Source organism: Megalobrama amblycephala, linkage group LG12, assembly GCF_018812025.1.
Source record: "Megalobrama amblycephala isolate DHTTF-2021 linkage group LG12, ASM1881202v1, whole genome shotgun sequence".
NCBI lineage: Eukaryota > Metazoa > Chordata > Actinopteri > Cypriniformes > Xenocyprididae > Megalobrama > Megalobrama amblycephala.
Window position 1 is genome coordinate 11,433,488 of NC_063055.1, and position 19,888 is coordinate 11,453,375.

Below are 19,888 nucleotides of genomic sequence, written 5' to 3' on the forward strand. Positions count from 1 at the left end.
TTGACATTTCCAGAGCTAAATGTCATCTGAACAGGTGTATCTCCTATTGCAGGACATCCTGCAGTGCAACTGTGCTTTTATTTATTTATTTATTTATCTTTGCATCACACCTGCTCATTTGTACAGATCCCTGTCTAACTGTTTCACGGTGTATCGCTTTATCTTGTCCGCAGGTGTGACTGAATTGTCTGAGAAATGTATGTGACCTTACGGCAAAATGCTTTCAGCAGTGTTACAAACTTTCCGGCTGAGTCGCAAACGCTCCATTATCCTAGCGCAGACTCTCCGTTTTCTGCTTGGCTCCTGAAGTCGTGATGAAAATTATTAATTGGGCTTTAGGTGTGAATCCCTCTCATGCTGCCCAGATACTGTCCTAGTTTTCCTGTATATGCAGGTTCTTGCCAGTCGCTGAGCCTTGGGCCTGCTGATAGGATCGAGATTAGAAATTCAAATGTCTTCCTTCTTTGAAGTAAAGCGAGAGAGCTTTTGAGTCTGGCACCCGGAGGACACGCCAGCCGAATCTACACATTGATCCTGCGAAACGTGTTTGACTTTGAGATTTATTTATTTATCTATCTATCTACTGTATCGGTCTCTTTTTTCCTGTTAAATTGTTCACTTGGGACAGACGCTTATATTCTCTTGATCACTGTCTCTAAAAGAGAATAAAGCTGAACTCTGAGCGACTGGAGGCCATGGGAAATATCTGACCTGCAGGTCAAGCATCAGTTGTTGAAGGGTTTCATCTGATGCTTCCTATTGTAGTTGTAGAAGTTTTTCTTGCCTTCACTGACCTTCATGTTTTGTTGCAGACCGTGGAGGTGTCCCATAAATACTCACTGTAGCATTTAGCGCCTGTCAGGGTCAATGGTGCGGGGCTGGTCTTAACAACCCCCAGACATCGATGCCATGATAAGCTTGTCTTACAGAGGTCTCCATCATAGGGGTCCATCAAAGGTCCATCACAGTATTGAATTTGTTTCCTGGCTGGCAGTGATGATTTCATTCTATCATGGATCTTGCATCTTAGATGTGTCAAAATGTGCTTTTGTTAATTTGTGCCACTATTGATAAGCTCATTTAGCAAGGTACATTTCAGGTAGCCATAGTCCAAAAGTACTGCTTGAGAGTGAAATTTCTCTTTTTCATTATTGGCCTTTTAATTATTTTTAGGAGGGTAGGAGGACACTAAATGATGTAGAGAAAAGCATAGAATGATGAGGACATGCATTGGATTAAAACTCGCTTTGTTCACATACATTGAAAGTGGTGAAAAAGTTATTTTCTTAAAGGGGTCCTTGATTATGATTTCACTTTTTTAACTTTAGTAATTGTGTAATGTTGCTGTTTGAGCATAAATAACATCTGCAAAGTTACAATGCCCAAAGAGATATTTTCTTTTACAGAAATCGCTTTTTAAGGACTACAACAAACGGCTGGTAGGGACTAAGAGTGTCTTCCCGGGTTGGTTACATCACAAACCCCAGAATTTACATAAACCCAGCCCCCCGGGAACATACAGCAAAGGGGGTGAGGCCATGTTGGGCTGCTTTAGAGAAGAGGAAGAGTTGTTGTAGATGCAGTGTCTGAACTCTGGTACAAACATGCAAGGCTGAACACCTCAATTTCTGACATTTTGGCTGCGTGAGATTCTCCAGTTGTGTTGTTGTTGAAGCGCAAGCTTTTAAAGCTCCACCCTCTTCTGGAAAAGGGGCTGGGAAATTTGCATTTAAAGGGGCACACACAAAAACGCATTTTTTGCTCACACCCAAATACTAAATGATCTGTGGGGTATTTTGAGCTGAAACTTCACAGACACATTCTGGGGAACACCAGAGACTTATATTACATCTTGTAAAAGGGGCATTATAGGTCCCCTTTACAGTTTTTTTTTTTTTTTTACAATCGTTAGGACACATTTCTCAATACTTAGGCCACTTTTTCAAAACTCTTCACACAGTTCTCCTAACCAACTTTCATCTTGGCACAGCAGTTAATTTCACATTCAAAATGCACTAAATCTACCAAAACACTTCATTCATGTCTCAAATCAATTCATTCTTCCAGAACACTAGCAAAGGTTATCACCCAAAATTTTTGAAGGTTTTCATAAAATACTGACCTAAAAACACTAACATCAGGTATCATTATACAATGTTTTCTTTTGTAAAATTTCTTAACAAAACAAGAATAACACTGTCTATTGTTTATAATTCACTGCAGTTTGTTACATGAACCTTGTTTACTACATAACAGTATAAATTATTCCGAAGTTTTCCTCTTTGAATGGATGATAATGAAATTGAAAAACGAATGCTTGCAGGTGTTCAGTTTCATCTAATTGCTTTGATAGTATTTGATTTTTTAGATTCACCATATATTTCATTACAATATTACTGTAGAAATGCAGCAAATTGCTGTCTTATTGAGTTTTGTATTATGTTATTGTTTTGAACATAAGTTTAACAGTTTTGAAAATAGTATGTAAGCATGTGCAAATTGGCCTGTACGTACAAAGAGTTTTGGTAGTTGTTGTGTCTGAGTGAGAAACGAATTCATGAAATTTGAGAGATGTAGTCATTGAATGCATTTTGTGCCAAAGCAATGATAATTGATCCTCAGTTTAGCCCACATAGACTTCTGTTGTGCTCACTGTGTGAAGAGTTTTGCAAAAGTGACCTAAGTATTGAGAAATGTGTCCTAGCGTCTGTAAAAAACTGTAATATATTTTTTCTCTTTTAAAAATGTGTAAAAATACTTAGGGCCAGATTTACTAACGGTTTGCGGCAGCACAAACCCTCTTGCATTAAAAAAATACTGTCGGGATTTACTAAAGACACACACTGCAAAATTAGCGCTGAAAAGGCGTGGACTGAGTTGTTTTTGCAGATGACCTTATTGCATATGCATTTGTAGGAGTTTCCATTTCAGGTGCCAAATTAATGAGTATTTAAATGAATCATGCAGCATGATTTACTAATGTTTGCGCTCGTCAATTTACTGGTATTTGCGCCGTGTTTTCCAAACATCATTTGCCAAGCCATGTTGGCCTATATATCTATGTGTGTACATGTTTGTCAGATTACATGTAACAAGTTGCACCTGTGTCGACCCGCACCTGATAAATATCAGCTCTGCTTATTTGTGACCCAACACTAATTTGCACTGTTCTTGGTAGATTGCGCTGGTCATTATGTAAATGATTTGACTGTGTCTGTGTTCTTTAATTTGCGCGCCAGCAGTAGATTATGCGCAAAACTGGAGAGGCAAGTTAATTTGCCCTGTTTAGTAAATCTGGCCCTTAAATCTGTATTGTCCGATTTTTTATTTTTTTTCCCCCCCTTCTCAGACTTCATGATCCACTCAGTCAACTCTAGTAAACACTACACAATGGCAAGTGGAAATATTGGTTTAATTCAGCCATATACGCTTGCCTGAAAGAGGAGACACCGTGATCAAGAAGGTGGTTCACCCAGGGCGAGGCTTGGCCATTGCAGTCCGGCTGTGCTTACTCCTGCCAATTCCCCAAATGTGGGAATCTTGACTGAATTTAATCGTTAATGGTAGTGGGGGACTGCGTTTGCACTCGCCCCTGGATTTTTTTGAGCCAGTATAATGGTTAGAGAGTCAGACTGATAATCCGAGAGTTGCGGGTTCGATTCTCAATACCAGCAGAGAAATGTATGTGGGGGGAGTGAATGAATAGCGCTCTCTTCCACCCTCAATACCCACGACTGAGGTGCCCTTGAGCAAGGCATCTAACACCCTATCACTCACAGGGCACCGTGGCAAATGGCTTGTAGTGTGTGCACGTGTGTGTGTGTTTGCCAGTACACAAAAATACACCAATAATAAAGATACTCTATGAGAATTGAGTTGCAATATCTTATGTTGCTCATCTTCTTAAGTAAACTTATCTTGTTTTAAGGATTTTTACAATTTTTTTCTCAAAGAAGTCACACAAGACTAATTAAAAACGCATCAAGAAGTCTTTTTTGCAATGTACTTGAACTACAGTAAGAATTTCTTCTCTTTCTAAATATTAACTTTTTTAATATTAAATGCTGTTGACATTTCTCCCTTGTTAATTTAATGCGATCCCACACTAGACCTTTGAATTAATGATACCCCAGTTCATTTCTTAAGAGCTTTCACACTGATGATTAAGCCTGCAACTGTCTGTCTTCTCTTCATATATTTCCTCTCTCAGACTAACGCATGTATGGCACGGCTGTACGTTGAGGTATTCCCTGCGTGCTCAGTGGGACGTGGCACAGGAGCGCGGCTGGGGGCTGACCTGGGCCCCCCGTCGGATATTGATGTTTGCAGATGTTCACGTACAGAAAGGGCAGCCTCATCTCCTCCTGCTCCTGATAAATCATATAAGGGAGGGATTCACACTGCATTATTGATGGTCCGCAGGGAGGGATGAGAGAGGGCTTACTAGAGAAAGAGAGAGAGAGAAAAAAAAATGCTGTTCAGCCTTTTCAGCTGCCCAAGGTTAGCCAGACACCAGTTAAGAGATCCTGACAGGTGTGTGTGTGTGTGTGAGAGAGAGAGAGAGAGAGAGAAAGATTTTCCCCATGGGAGACGATGATCTGGAGTTTTTGAGAGCCAGTCCTTGCTGTGACAGGCCTCTCCACAGCAACCTGTCAGGGCAGCCCCTTTCAAGCAGGTTTGAGGGATGTCATGAGGCTGTGGCATGGCGGTCTCTCAGAGGGGGAGGGAGAGCGAGAGACAGATTGAATGGAGAGCCGTATTTCCTGTGCTCGCCTCACTGACTATAACAGGCACAGATTTTATGAGACCGTGAAGCTCAATCAGTTAGCGCACACTCCATGGAAAGAGTGTTTTCGTACTCAACCCTATGCATTCTGCTACTTTCATTTTCATAATTTAAACATCAGTGCCCTTTAGGCAGAAGAAGGAGCTCTGGTTTGGTTCGGAATAGCATACTATACTGCTCTTTCTACTTCTGCAGTGCGTAGTATGTATATTATGCACAGTGTGCAAATATTTCCCATGCATAGAATACCCAGATGCATTTGCAATGCACAGTGTATAACACAGCACAGTGCGCAGAATATTGTGTCCCACAATCCATTGTGCTCAACTTGACCTCACTTTTCCAGTACCAAAAGTCATTACATCGGCAATTTCTGTATCAAGTTTGCTTGTTTGAACAGACAGAAAAGTTAGGCTGCCAAAAGTGAATTAAAAATAGAAAATAGTTTATATTTATTTTATTTTATAAAACGGTTAGTTCCTGTCCTTGATTCTGATTGGTGAATAGCTGTGTTTTATTCACAATAAAACATGGCTATGACCGCTTCACCCAAAGGTTCTGTGTATCACTACACAACACCCTTAGCAACCACTCTTAGCAACGTAAACTGGATGTTCGCAATTGATATTGTTCATTGAAGCTTACTGTATTATGTAGAAGAGTGTTGTGAGAAAGAGATCAAGTGAGCGAGTTTATTACCTGCATTCAGATTAGCATTTTCCTTCAGGACAGTCCTATGTTCTGTTTAAATGTCCGCTGCAATATCTTGTCATTTTAACAGTTAAGGGGTTTTCCCGTGACTGACAGCGTGAGTCAAAGTATTTGTTAGTTGCGTCTTGTTCTGTGTTCACAACAATTTAGTCTTTTCAATGTAAAAGTCTTCGCTACTGACTGACACACTCATAAAGAGTTTTTGCTGCCATCTAATGGCGTAATAATGTAATGTCTGTTGCTGTTCATGGTCAGGGATTATTTTTTTCCGACGGAAGGAAGGCTTTTAGTGATTTTACTTCATCAAAGTTGCATTGATACATATTTTTTTCGGCTTTAATATTTGTATTGTGTGGTAACCGTTTTATAAAAGCAATAAGGTACTCGAGGCTGGTGCTCTATGCACGATACAGCACAGCCTCTCGCACCTTATTGCTTACTTATTTTATTTTAAAGACATGTAACATGATGAGGTCATGTGGCATTTGAAATGTGGAATATTGCTTATTGTTTAGTTGTTGAGCCTAAAATTACTGCTAGTATTCCATTCCCAATATAGTCTACTTCATGTCAGTATTGCTGGCCAGCATGTGATAAAATAATAGATATGGACCCTTTTGATGAGTTTTCTTGAGATTTAAGTTTTTTTTATATATATTTTCATTTTTGAACATTTTAATGTTCATTTCTAACACACATTACCTTGGCATTACATTTCAGAAAACTAGCGTCTACGTTTCTAATACAACGGGTGAGGGAGTGATGGCAAATTTGACAATTTTCTCTCTTCTAACCACCGTAATCAAACCTCGCAATATTTTCCCCCCTGTTTTGGGAAGTAATAGAAATGCTAACATGGATTTTCTTTCTTTTGGAGCAAATGGGAATGCAAAAATATATATTTGTTATAGTTTCCTTTTACCACTATAAGTTTACTCAACTATGACGACTTCCACTTCTGAGAATCCCAGAAATGTGAAAAGGTCACATCCATTTACAAAAATCTGTATAATTTCTATTCATATGCTTTTTTTGTTTTTGTTTGCATAAGTATAATATGTAGCTAGTTTTTAAACTGTTATTAAAACTGTGGTAAATTAAACTGTGGTAACCTGGTATAAGCCACCACTGTAAAAAAAAAAAAAAAAAAAAAAATTTAATAAAAAGGAAAGAAACATTCTGAAAGCAATTGAAAGGAGATTCCAATTTAATTTATTATTTTACAGTAGCGGCTAACAACTTTTCTTCAACATACTCCTTTTTACCTTTCACTATGTATTCATTTTACTTCCACCATTTCCACTTCCAGTCAATCAGGATTCAGCTTTTAAAAATGCCTCTAAAATTGAACCTGCCATGCAAACTCAATTCCTCTCTCTCTACTCTTCTTCACACTGTGGTTCTGAATGAATTAGCTCCCTCTTTGATGGCGAGAAGCTTTGAAAGCTTGTCCTCTAGACGCCCAGCTGCCCCCGGCTATGGTTAATTCCTGGTGCAGTGCAGGCTGCCACTGAACCTCCAGAGGGGATGGGACAGGCGTCTAGGGAGCGGGTGAGCAGCCCGCGCTCTGTCAGCCGGAACAACCACACTCGCCCGGATATGAGTTCTGGAACTCTGTCTTCTAGAATGTTCTAGAATGCTGTAGAATGCCACAGGGGATGAATTCGATGCATTTCATGCCTGACTAAGGGGGATAAACTCTCCCCTGTGGCAAAAACGAGAAACAAGATTTTTTAAATTCATGCGCCCAACTCGGCCAAAACTGGGACACATCCTTCACAGTTGGACTTTGAGAGATCTAGAATTGTGATTATGTATAATGAGAAAGTGAAAATTATCATTGTTTACTTGCTCTCATGTTATATGACTTTTGTTTTGTTTTTTCTCCATTGAATATAAAAACAATGTTATGCAGTATGTTCACGCTGCTCTTTTCCTTGCAATAAAAGTGAATGGAGACCAGGGGATGTTGAGCTCAAAAAATGACAATTAAGCAACATAAAAGTAGTATAACTTGGTAGTCACTTAATAGTCATCAAAAGTTATTTGATACTGTAGCTTTGTGTGAGGAAAAGGCTAATATTTAAAGTTTTAGTTCACCCAAAAATTAAAATTCTGTCATTAATTACTCACCCTCATGTTGTTTCAAACCCGTAAGACTTCAGAACACAAATTAAGAAATCTGAGAGCTTTTTTGCTGAGAGCTACGCAACTACCACTTTCAAGTAAGGTAGTAAAGACATCATCTACCTTTAGTAAAGACATGTCTTTACTACCTTTCTGGAGCTTGAAAGTGGTAGTTGTGCAGACTGTCAATGGAGGGACAGAAAGGACTCAGATTTCATTAAAAATATCTTCATTTGTGTTCCGAACATGAACAAATGTCTTATGGGGTTGGAGCAACAGGAGGGTAAGTATGATAGAATTTTCATTTTTGGGTAAACTACAGTAACTCTTTAAGTTGTTATTCGCTGTGAATCTTCTCTTTGACCGTAGCGGACGTTTTAACAAGAATCACAAACATATTAGATAAAGAAAGAGATATTGTAGGCCTGTTATGTACATTTACAACAGTCTCTGCATATAAAGCTCTCTCAGCATAGTACTTTACTTGTAAAAGATTCATGCTGTATCTAATTATGATATTAATCTTCTGTCTTGAGGTAAGTGTACTTGAGCAAGCACAAATGCAGTAATTTTTCTTCTTCTATGAGAGGCATATCTTCTTGATAATTTAAAATCCAGGTGTGAAGTAATGTCAGCTCTCTTCTTGAATAACACCATTAAATCCACTCCGGGAGTACTGAGTGCCAAGGCCTAGGCTGTTAGTTACCAATAATGTCTCCAGGAGTGCAAGTGGAAGGGAATCTCATTCATTTAATATACTGTCAGGCTGCTAGTTGCTTGTGTGCTTACTGTAATCGGACATGTTCCACGTCCCACAAATCGTGAGTAGGCCAGTTCGAGGTAAATTGCACATATTACTCCATGTGTTTTATATTAGCATCGAAGCCATTTATATGCTATCACATTACAAAAAGTTGACTAAATTAACCCTCAGCGGATGTACATTACCATTCAAAAGTTTGGGGTCGGTGTAATTTTTGTTTTTGAAAGAGATTTTTAAAGTCTCTTATGCCCACTGCATTTACTTAATCAAAAATACAGTAAAAACAGTAATATTGTGAAATTAATCACATGATTTTTCAGAATTCATTCTAATATGCTGATTTGGTGATCAAGAAACATTTCTTATTAAAAAAAACAGCTGTGCTGCTTAATAGTTTTTGGAAAGCATGATACGTTTTTCAGAATTCTTTGATGTTCAAAGGAACAGCATCTAGATCTTTTGTATCATTTATAAATGTCTTTACTCTCACTTTTGACCAATTTAATGTGTCCTTTTATAAGCAATAAAATAAAAGTAATAAAAGTATTAATTTCTTTTTTATCTTACTGACCCCAAACATTTGATCGGTATGCATTTCAAATGTAAATTCTTTCTCTACCAGAAAAATGGACAAGATTTATTGATGACTCATCCTGCACTACACAGATTTTAGTCCAATCAAATGCTTTCTGAGAATGTCCCTCCCCCTAGTAAGTAGCAAATCATAGTTCATACACTGTAAACATGGATAAGTTCAACTGATTGCCTCTAATTTGTAAGTTTGCAAAATTAAATCTCACCAGTAAGCATAGATGTTTTTTTTTTTTTTGAATAACTATAAATTACAAATAAACATTAATTTAAATCAAAATATATATTTAGTGTTTTGTTCATCTTAATGTAATGCTGGGCGCACCAAAAATATTCTCGTTGCTTTATAATATTAATATTGAACCACTGTACTCACATGAACTGATTTAAATATGTTTTTAGTACATTAATGGATCTTGAGAGAGGAAATGTCATTGCTGGCATTTTTGGGTGAACTAACCCTTTAATGCATTATGTATCATAATTAACAGCATTTATTAAAAGTAAATACTTTAAAGGGGTCATATAATGCCACTTTTACAAGATGTAAAATAAGTCTCTGATGTCCCCAGAGGGTGTATGTGAAGTTCTAGCTCAAATTACCCCACAGATCATTTTTTATAGCATGTTAAATTTGTCACTTTTTCGAGGGTGAGCAAGAGCGCTCTTTTTTTGAGTGTGTCCCTTTAAATGCAAATGAGCTGCTGTTCTGAAGTAGAGGGCGGAGTTTCAAGAGCTCCTGTTAGCAGCGCTGATTACCTCATGCAGACTCACTGAAAATGTCAGAAACTGTTCAGCCTTATATGTTCAAAATCAAGTTGGACAATGATGGAGAGACTCAAGAAGAAGTAACAACATGTAGAATGCAACAGGACGCTTCTGAATGGTTAGTTGATGAATTCATGTAGCTGATGTGGAGTTAACTAACGTTATATTAAAGTCATTGATTAGCATATTCTGTCACGATAATCTATAAATCGCTCGTGTGGGCGATTTACAACTGTTGTAAGATGCCCACAGAGTCAGAGAATATATGCTGCATGAAGATAGAACAGGTATAGTTTGGTTTAGTTATGGTTATAATTTGTCATGTTGTCATCTTGCTTTTATGATATGCTAATGCATTTGTGTTATGTAAGTTACTGTATTGCAATAACATGGCCTCACCCCCTTTGTTGCATGTTCTCGGGGTGGGGTTTATGTAAATTGTAGGGTTAGTGATGTCACCAACCTGGGAAGAAGCTTGTTGTAGTCCCTACCAGCCGTTTGTTGTAGTCCTTAAACAGAGAATTCTTTAAAAGAAAATATCTCCCTTTGCATTGAACTTTGCAGATGTTGTTCATGCTCTAACAGCAACATTACACACTAACTAAATTTAAAAAAGTGAAAAAATAATCAACCACCCCTTTAAACTTTACACGTTTTATAAATGTATGCCCACATGGCACCTTTTAAGTGTGGTTTTCGACCATAGTTTTAATGCAAGGTATAAAATATGTAAAATTATTCCAGTTCAACCCTTTAGACTTCAGAAACATCACTCCAAGGTGACTCTACTACAGTCAGGCCTGCTGTCTGGGCTGTTGTAGAGTTCAAAGGCAGGCGTTCGTCAAGCAGAGGTGTTTGGTTGCTAAGCCTTGTATCAGAGTTTTTCTCTGGAGGTTCAAAGACTGAAGGTCAAACTCATGCTAAGCCGCCTCGTTAACTCTCCATCACTGCGCGTCATTGGTCTGTGAGTGCGTGTGCGTGGGGAGGATGTTGACCTCAGGCTAATTTCCTCTTGCCTCCACTGACTTTTTTAATGACACGCAGACAGCTGCCATTTCTGAAGGATGTCTGTCCCACAGGGGTGCTTCATTAAGGCGCGTCTCAACCCACGCTCAAGCATGCAAGCAAAAACAAAGCATGCCGCCACACACAGACGTCGTTACTGTCTCTGATCACTGTGTTCCGTCAGCAAACTCTGTCAGATGTGATTTCCAGAGCTGCTTTTTCTTTCTTGCTGCTGGGGGGTTGGGGTGTCTGACAATTCTGGTTTTTATACATAGCACCGTTCTTAAAAAAAAACATTGAGGCCTAATATGTGGGATCACCGATTGTCGTGAAAGGAAAAGCAACTGTTACACAACAGTTCTTTTCTTTACAAGAGTGTTAATTGATCATTATCTAAGCTCTGCCCACTTTGGCTACTTTTGGTAACACAGACAAGCTTTATGAAATCCTTACAGACCAGACACCATGTTTCAAAATGCAAGTGATTCTCAGATTAATTGCAAAGTTTAAACATCATAGAGCGAAAGTTCTTCATTTGTGACACACAGAGCTGCGCAGACAGCACGTGAACACCGAATTCCATTCACTTCCGTGTCTATTTGTGCTTGAACGGACACATACATGCAAAATTATGTCAAAATATCCATCTCTGCGAATATGCTTGCTTATGGCTTAAGAGAAAATGGATGTGTATCATTATATTGGATCCGTGCATTCTGTCTTAAAGTGACAGCAGCCTAATATTTCTGCTGCTTTCCGTGTCATGAATGTTATCAAACAACAAAATACAAAGAGAAAATCACTTTTTGCAGCTTTAACATAGATTAATTGGTAACACTTTACAATAAGGTTCATTAGTTAACATTAGTTAACTACATAATATAGTAAACTAATAATGAACTGCACTTATACAGCATTTATTAATCTTTGTTAATGTTCATTTCAGCATTTACTAATACATTATTAAAATTTTGTTAACATTAGTTAATGCACTGTGAACTAGCATGAACTAACAATGAACAACTGTATTTTCATTAACTAACATTAACGAAGATAACAGTAACAAATGTATTGCTCATGTTTAACTAAAGAAACTTATTGTAAAGTGTTAATGATTAATTATATTCAATTTATACAGTGAAGACTACACAGTGTTATTTTACATTTGATTATTCATTTTCTATACCTGAATACTTAACTGAAAAATATAAAGCACTGTTTATTTCATTTAAACCACCCCAATCATTCTCGAATTATTAATTCTTTCCAAATAGAGCTATTCAAGTAATCTGGTTAATTTATTTCATATTGCAATATATATTGCAGAAAAGCAAAATATTGCAATGTTAGTTTTTTCCAGTATCGTGCAGCCCTAATCCAAACACACTGATCCATATCATACTGTATATTAGAAAATTATAAAAGTTTTCCTTAGAAAATGGTGGATGGCAATTGTTGCTAAGGTAGTCAGTAAGGTGTTTTTAAGGTGGGGCTTAGCAAAAAATCAGTTACATTACCTAAAAATCAGCTACAATAGAGAAAATATTGCTTAATTTCAGTCATGTAGTTGCAGTTATGACACATTACATTAACGCATTTGACAGATACTTTTCTCCAAAGTGCATTCAAGTACATTGCATTCAAGGTAGTCCTATACATTTTATCAATTCAAGCATTCCCAGGGAATCAAACCAATGACCTTGCCGTTGCTAGCGTCATGCTCTACCGTTTGAGCTACAGGAATGCTACACTCCAAACACATGCCAACAATCCCTAATGCACAAATGATTGACAGGCAGAATGTGTATGATTGTCTAGTTTTCTACGGAATCCAAAGTCTGCCAAAATTAAAAATAAATAAATATAAAAAGAAATGTAAAAAGCTAAAATAAATATATAAATAAATATACATAGAAAAGCAAAAAAACAAAAATCTACATTTCTTCATTTTTACATTTATGTATTTTTACATTTCTTTGTCCGTAGGGTAATGAGGAGGGCGTGGTTTACCTCAGACATAACAATCGAGCTCAGAGTAGGCGAAGGCAAAGCGTTGAGGCCACAGTGACACCTTGTTGTGTGCCCGAAATACATGAAGTGTAGCCTACTGAAGTGGATGCTGGGATGAATGATTTGAATAGGTAGTATGGCCAAAATCTTACATCACGAGTTAAGTAAGATCACCCTAACTGTACTGTGTGACATGGATAGGCTACTCTTTATTCCAGACATGGCCGTAGAACATCGTCTGGTCTGGATTTGTAAAATGTCCTGGGCTGGCAAACATGAACAGCAACATCTTCAGCAGATCTGATAACAGGGACTCTGAAATGGAAGCACTTGATATTTCCCATTATTAATCATTTGAATGAATGGGCTTGTGTTTGATTGAGATTCGGACACTGGTCAGAACAAGGAAAGGATCGAACCAGCGCATATATAGGCTACAGTGAAGTCGACGCAAGAATATTGATCAATGCATTTGAAACGAGACCACAAATTTACTTCACATTCATATTTCCTACTTTCCGACAAACGCTTAAAATACTACGCATATTTCAAAGATCAAAAATAGAACGATGCATCGGTTGCAGTAAAACATTTTGTCTATTTTTAACATTTTGACATTTGCTATGTCTGAGGTAAACCACGCCCTCCTCATTACCCTACAGACAAAGAAATGTAAAAATACATAAATGTAAAAATGAAGAAATGTAGAAATGAATAAATGTGGAAATGAACAAATATGGAAATAAATACATAAATAAATGTGGAAATAAATAAAAATAGAAATGAATAAATGTATAAATAAATGAAGAATAAATAAATAAATAAATGTGGAAAAAAATAAATATATACATAAGGAAATAAATGTATAAATAATTATTTATTTATTTATTTATTTATTTGTTTGTTTTTGCTTTTCTATGTATATTTATTTATATATTTATTTATTTATTTTTGCTTTTTTTTTTTTTTAATTTCTTTGTATATTTATTTATGTATTTTATTTTTAATTTTGGCAGACTTGGGATTCCATAGTTTTCTTATTGGCCAAGACTCATTTTTGCTGTTTATATATGGCTGTCACATGAGACTTTGTGTGATTTCTCAGATCACCCGTTTTAGTGGTAGCATTTTGTGTGAAATTGATTATAGCGCCTTTAAGTATCTTGAAGGAAAATCAATATCCAGGTTCAGCAACTTTTAATAATCAAAAATATCAAGAGTGAGAATTTTGAGCTACTATGGAAGATTTATTTTGTATAGGTGTCATTGACTGGCATTTAAACCAGGAATTTACTGTTTCCATTGGGTTTTATAACACATTTAGTAAAATCTATGAAGAAATTCAATTATGTTTTATTGAACATCAAAACTATCTGGAGGTCCCAGCCTTGATTTTATGAGGTGGGTGTGGACAGGATCCCCTCCAAGAACATCAAGGTCACATCGTCTCATCTGTAGAGCTCTTTCTACTCTCATCTTCTCCTTCACCTTTCCCTTCCCCCGACACTCACCTGCAGTCAACCTCAAATGCTGGATTTGAAACTGAATTTAAAACACCCTGCTATAATTCTGTAAACATCTTTTTGTAGAAACCTTGGTTGGTTTTCATTGGCAAAAGCTTTGCATTGCTGTCTTGCATAATTTCTTGCGCTCATCTGTGTTAAATTTGTTTTTTTGAGTGAATGGAAAGAGGGATGGTTAATGTTGTTAAGTGTCTTTAGACTCAGCACAAACACATCTGCTCTTGCGTGACGCTCAGATAAACTGGTGGGGATGGGCAGGCAGGTTGAGGCAGATACTGGTCTGTGCTTGAAGTCTCGTTCACAACTTTCCAACCATAATTGGCTGTGTGTTAATGGCATTTTATCTGTAGGGAGAGAGAGGGTGACAGAAAGTGAAAAAAGATTTGTGTTTGAGAAAGTGAGACCACACAGAAGCCATAACTTTGACATCAAGTCTTTTATCGCTAAGGACAAAAGCAGTTCCAGTGAAGCTGATATGTAAAATGAAAATCAATGGCCCATGTTTTTTCCACTTGCCATTTAAAACACTCTGTGCCCATCACACTGTCCTGCCCGTGCTTGTTCCTTACCTGGTGTTGGCTGGAGTACTGCAGCCAGTGCTCAGGTTTTATTAATCGCTGAAATGCCCTTGTTGTAAATGAGGTGTGACGTGCATCAGCATAACATAAATTTAAAGCTTATAAATGTTTCATTTGTGGGTTGATAAAATAGGACTGCCAGATGGTCGCGGTCACTGCCCTCAGAACTCTGCAAGAAAATCTATCTATCTATCTATCTATCTATCTATCTATCTATCTATCTATCTATCTATCTATCTGTCGTTCTATCTAGCGTTCTATCTGTCATTCTATCTATCGTTCTATCTATCGCTCTATCGTTGTCTATCTATCTATCTATCTATTGTTCTATCTATCTATTGTTCTGTCTATCTATCGTTCTATCTATCTATCTATCTATCTATCTATCTATCTATCTATCTATCTATCTATCTATCTATCTATCTATCTATCGCTCTTTCGTTGTCTATCTATCTTTCTATCTATCTATCTATCTATCGTTCTATCTATCGCTCTATCGTTGTCTATCTATCTATCTATTGTTCTATCTATCTATCATTCTGTCTCTATCGTTCTATCTATCTATCTATTGTTGTCTATCTATCTATCTATCGTTCTATCTATCGCTCTATCGTTGTCTATCTATCTATTGTTCTATCTATCTATCTATCTATCTATCTATCTATCGCTCTATCGTTGTCTATCTATCGTTCTATCGTTCTATCTATCTATCGTTCTATCTATCGCTCTATCGTTGTCTATCTATCTATTGTTCTATCTATCTATCTATTGTTCTATCTATCTATCTATCTATCTATCGTTCTATCTATCGCTCTATCGTTGTCTATCTATCTATCTATTGTTTTATCTATCTATCATTCTGTCTATCTATCGTTCTATCTATCTATCTATCTATCGTTGTCTATCTATCTATCTATCTATCTATCTATCTATCGCTCTATCGTTGTCTATCTATCTATTGTTCTATCTATCTATCGTTCTGTCTATCTATCGTTCTATCTATCTATCTATCTATCTATCGTTGTCTATCTATCTATCTATCTATCGCTCTATCGTTGTCTATCTATCGCTCTATCGTTGTCTATCTATTTATCTATCTATCGTTCTATCTATCGCTCTATCGTTGTCTATCTATCTATCTATCTCTCGCTCTATCATTGTCTATCTATCTATCTATTTATCTATCTATCGTTCTATCTATCGCTCTATCGTTGTCTATCTATCTATTGTTCTATCTATCTATCGTTCTGTCTATCTATCTATCGTTCTATCTATCTATCTATCTATCGATCTATCTATCGCTCTATCGTTGTCTATCTATCTATCTATCGTTGTCTATCTATCTATCTATCTATCTATCTATCTATCTATCTATCTATCTATCTATCACTCTATCGTTGTCTATCTATCTATCGTTCTATCTTGCTCTATCGTTGTCTATCTATCTATCTATCTATCTATCTATCTATCTATCTATCTATCGCTCTATCGTTGTCTATCTATCGTTCCATCTATCGTTCTGTCTATCTATTGTTCTATCTATCTATATATCGTTCTATCTGTCGTTCTATCTATCTATCGTTCTATCTGTCGTTCTATCTATCTATCTATCGTTCTATCTATCGCTCTATCGTTGTCTATCTATCTATTGTTCTATCTATCTATCTATCTATCTATCTATCGCTCTATCGTTGTCTATCTATCTATCTATCTATCGTTCTATCGTTCTATCTATCTATCTATCGTTCTATCTATCGCTCTATCGTTGTCTATCTATCTATCTATCTATCTATCTATCGTTCTATCTATCGCTCTATCGTTGTCTATCTATCTATTGTTCTATCTATCTATCATTCTGTCTATCTATCGTTCTATCTATCGTTCTATCTATCGTTGTCTATCTATCTATCTATCTATCTATCTATCGCTCTATCGTTGTCTATCTATCTATCTATTGTTCTATCTATCTATCGTTCTGTCTATCTATCGTTCTATCTATCTATCTATCTATCTATCTATCGTTGTCTATCTATCTATCTATCGCTCTATCGTTGTCTATCTATCGCTCTATCGTTGTCTATCTATCTATCTATTGTTCTATCTATCGCTCTATCGTTGTCTATCTATCTATCTATCTATCTATCTATCGCTCTATCATTGTCTATCTATCTATCTATTTATCTATCTATCGTTCTATCTATCGCTCTATCGTTGTCTATCTATCTATCTATTGTTCTATCTATCTATCGTTCTGTCTATCTATCTATCGTTCTATCTATCTATCTATCGTTGTCTATCTATCTATCTATCTATCGCTCTATCGTTGTCTATCTATCTATCGTTCTATCTTGCTCTATCGTTGTCTATCTATCTATCGCTCTATCGTTGTCTATCTATCGTTCCATCTATCGTTCTGTCTATCTATTGTTCTATCTATCTATCGTTCTATCTGTCGTTCTATCTATCTATCGTTCTATCTGTCGTTCTATCTATCTATCTATCGTTCTATCTATCGTTCTGTCATTCTCTATCTATCGTTCTATCATTCTGCCTATCTATCTATCCATCTCTCTGTCGTTCTATCTATCTATCGTTCTGTCTGTCGTTCTATCTATCTGTCGTTCTATCTATCTGTCGTTCTATCTATCTATCTATCGTTCTATCTATCTATCGTTGTCTATCTATCTATCTATCTATCTATCGCTCTATCGTCTATCTATCTATCGTTCTATCTTGCTCTATCGTTGTCTATCTATCTATCTATCTATCTATCTATCTATCTATCGCTCTATCGTTGTCTATCTATTGTTCCATCTATCGTTCTGTCTATCTATTGTTCTATCTATCTATCTATCGTTCTATCTGTCGTTCTATCTATCTATCGTTCTATCTGTCGTTCTATCTATCTATCTATCGTTCTATCTATCGTTCTGTCATTCTCTATCTATCGTTCTATCATTCTGCCTATCTATCTATCCATCTCTCTGTCATTCTATCTATCTATCGTTCTGTCTGTCGTTCTATCTATCTGTCGTTCTATCTATCTGTCGTTCTATCTATCTGTCGTTCTATCTATCTATCGTTCTATCTATCTATCGTTCTATCTGTCATTCTATCTATCTATCGTTCTATCTATCTATCTGTCATTCTATCTATCGCTCTATTGTTGTCTATCTATCTATCGTTCTATCATTCTGTCTATCGTTCTATCTATCGTTCTATCTGTCGTTCTATCTATCTATCTATCTATCTATCTATCTATCGTTCTATCACTCTATCGTTGTCTATCTATCTATCTATCGTTCTATCATTCTGTCTATCGTTCTATCATTCTATCTATCTTTCGTTCTATCTATCGTTCTATCGATCTATCGTTCTAATTATCTATTGTTCTATCTATCGTTCTATCATTCTCTGTCTATCTATCGTTCTATCGATCTATGTTTCATTCTATCTTTCGTTCTATCAATCGTTCTATCTATCGTTCTATCATTCTCTGTCTATCTATCGTTCTATCGATCTATGTTTCATTCTATCTTTCATTCTATCAATCGTTCTATCTATCGTTCTATCATTCTCTATCTATCTATCTATCTATCATTCTATCTATCATTCTGTCTATTTATCGTTCTATCTATCGTTCTATCGATTTGGGCACTGCTAAAATTTTGCTGTAATGTAATGAAAAATTAGTGGTATATATATAAACTTTTATTTAGAATGATTTATTATTAAATTATTCATTTTGTAATGCCGTCAGTGAAGAAAGATTTGTTTTGGCAGCAAAATGTATAGTGTGGGTTATAGTGCTTAAAAATGTCTAGTGGATTTAGTGTTCAAATTACAGTATGACATATTACTGTATTTGATTCAGATTTCAAAAGCATGCTTTTACTGTGGCTGGGTTAACAAAGGTGTATTAAATCGAATACTCATGTATACCTTGGGCATTCAGAAATACAATTTGCATTTTTTTAAACTGTAATTGTGCATATACGTAGTTGTTCATTTTATTGACTGTGTATTGAAAGCATTTAAACAATACTTCCAACACTCCCACTATTGTACATTTTTACTGAAACCGCCAACCTCTGACATGTTATGCACAATTGAGTAGATTTCTTCCATACCAGTGGACTCGTACTGTCAGCCTTTCGCCAGACACAGCTAAACTTCTCAAATTCAGCCTCTGGTGTGAATTTACCACAGTTCTTAAGCAAGGACTGATCCAGAACAAAATATGGTCAAACCTAAAGAGCAAGTATTTATTTATATTTGCCGATGTATAGCTTTTAAATGAGATATGGAGATGACCACTGGGCCATCAGCTCTTGCTCAAATGCTGTGCTCAATCTCCAAAAGTTCTTTAGTTACCAAAGTTTTTTTTTTTCTTTTTTTTTTTTCTCAGCGTCAAGAGTCTCAAATCTCAGAGCTCTTTCTCAGATTTTTCCTTCTTTCCTTACAAAATGCACTCTGACTAAAAGAGAAGACAAATCTGTCTTTTTTAGCATGTAATCATTCTACTCAAGTATAAAATACCTGCTCTATAATGGAAAAAAATAAGACTTTTCTCTCTTTCTGAACACGAAAGCAAATCTCATTACTGTCACTGTCCTTGTGAGTAATAAAAGCCATTCAGAGTATTTAGAGGTGTCTGTACTTTAATACATGCTGAGAGAGAGAGAGAGAGAGAGAGAGAGAGCATTTACAGTTTATGTCCAGCACTATTTAGCCATCCACTATGGTGGTCTTACTAAAACCATAGACTCCTGGTTAGTCTTAAGATCAGTAATTATTTAGTCATATTGTTCTTATTGACTGTCCTTTGGTGCTCATGTGGTTGCACAACCTCAAAAGAAATATAAATGAAAAACACAGAATCTGAACGAGGACCTGCAAGCTGTCATGAACTGCTACAATGGCAAAACGCATCTGAAAAAAAAAAAAAAACAGTTCTCTTTCCATTCATGATTTGGAATATAAAAAAAGTAAATTAAAAAGTAATCCATGTGACACTTGTTTGTGA

At 36.3% G+C, this 19,888-nt stretch overlaps 1 non-coding gene across 1 annotated transcript; it reads left to right on the forward strand.

The window, feature by feature from the left end:
- The first annotated feature begins 3,426 nt into the window (after window positions 1-3,426).
- On the forward strand, window positions 3,427-3,595 carry LOC125280762. The gene has a single exon (XR_007187742.1). It is a non-coding gene; the product is annotated as a U1 spliceosomal RNA (small nuclear RNA).
- Window positions 3,596-19,888: the final 16,293 nt, after the last annotated feature.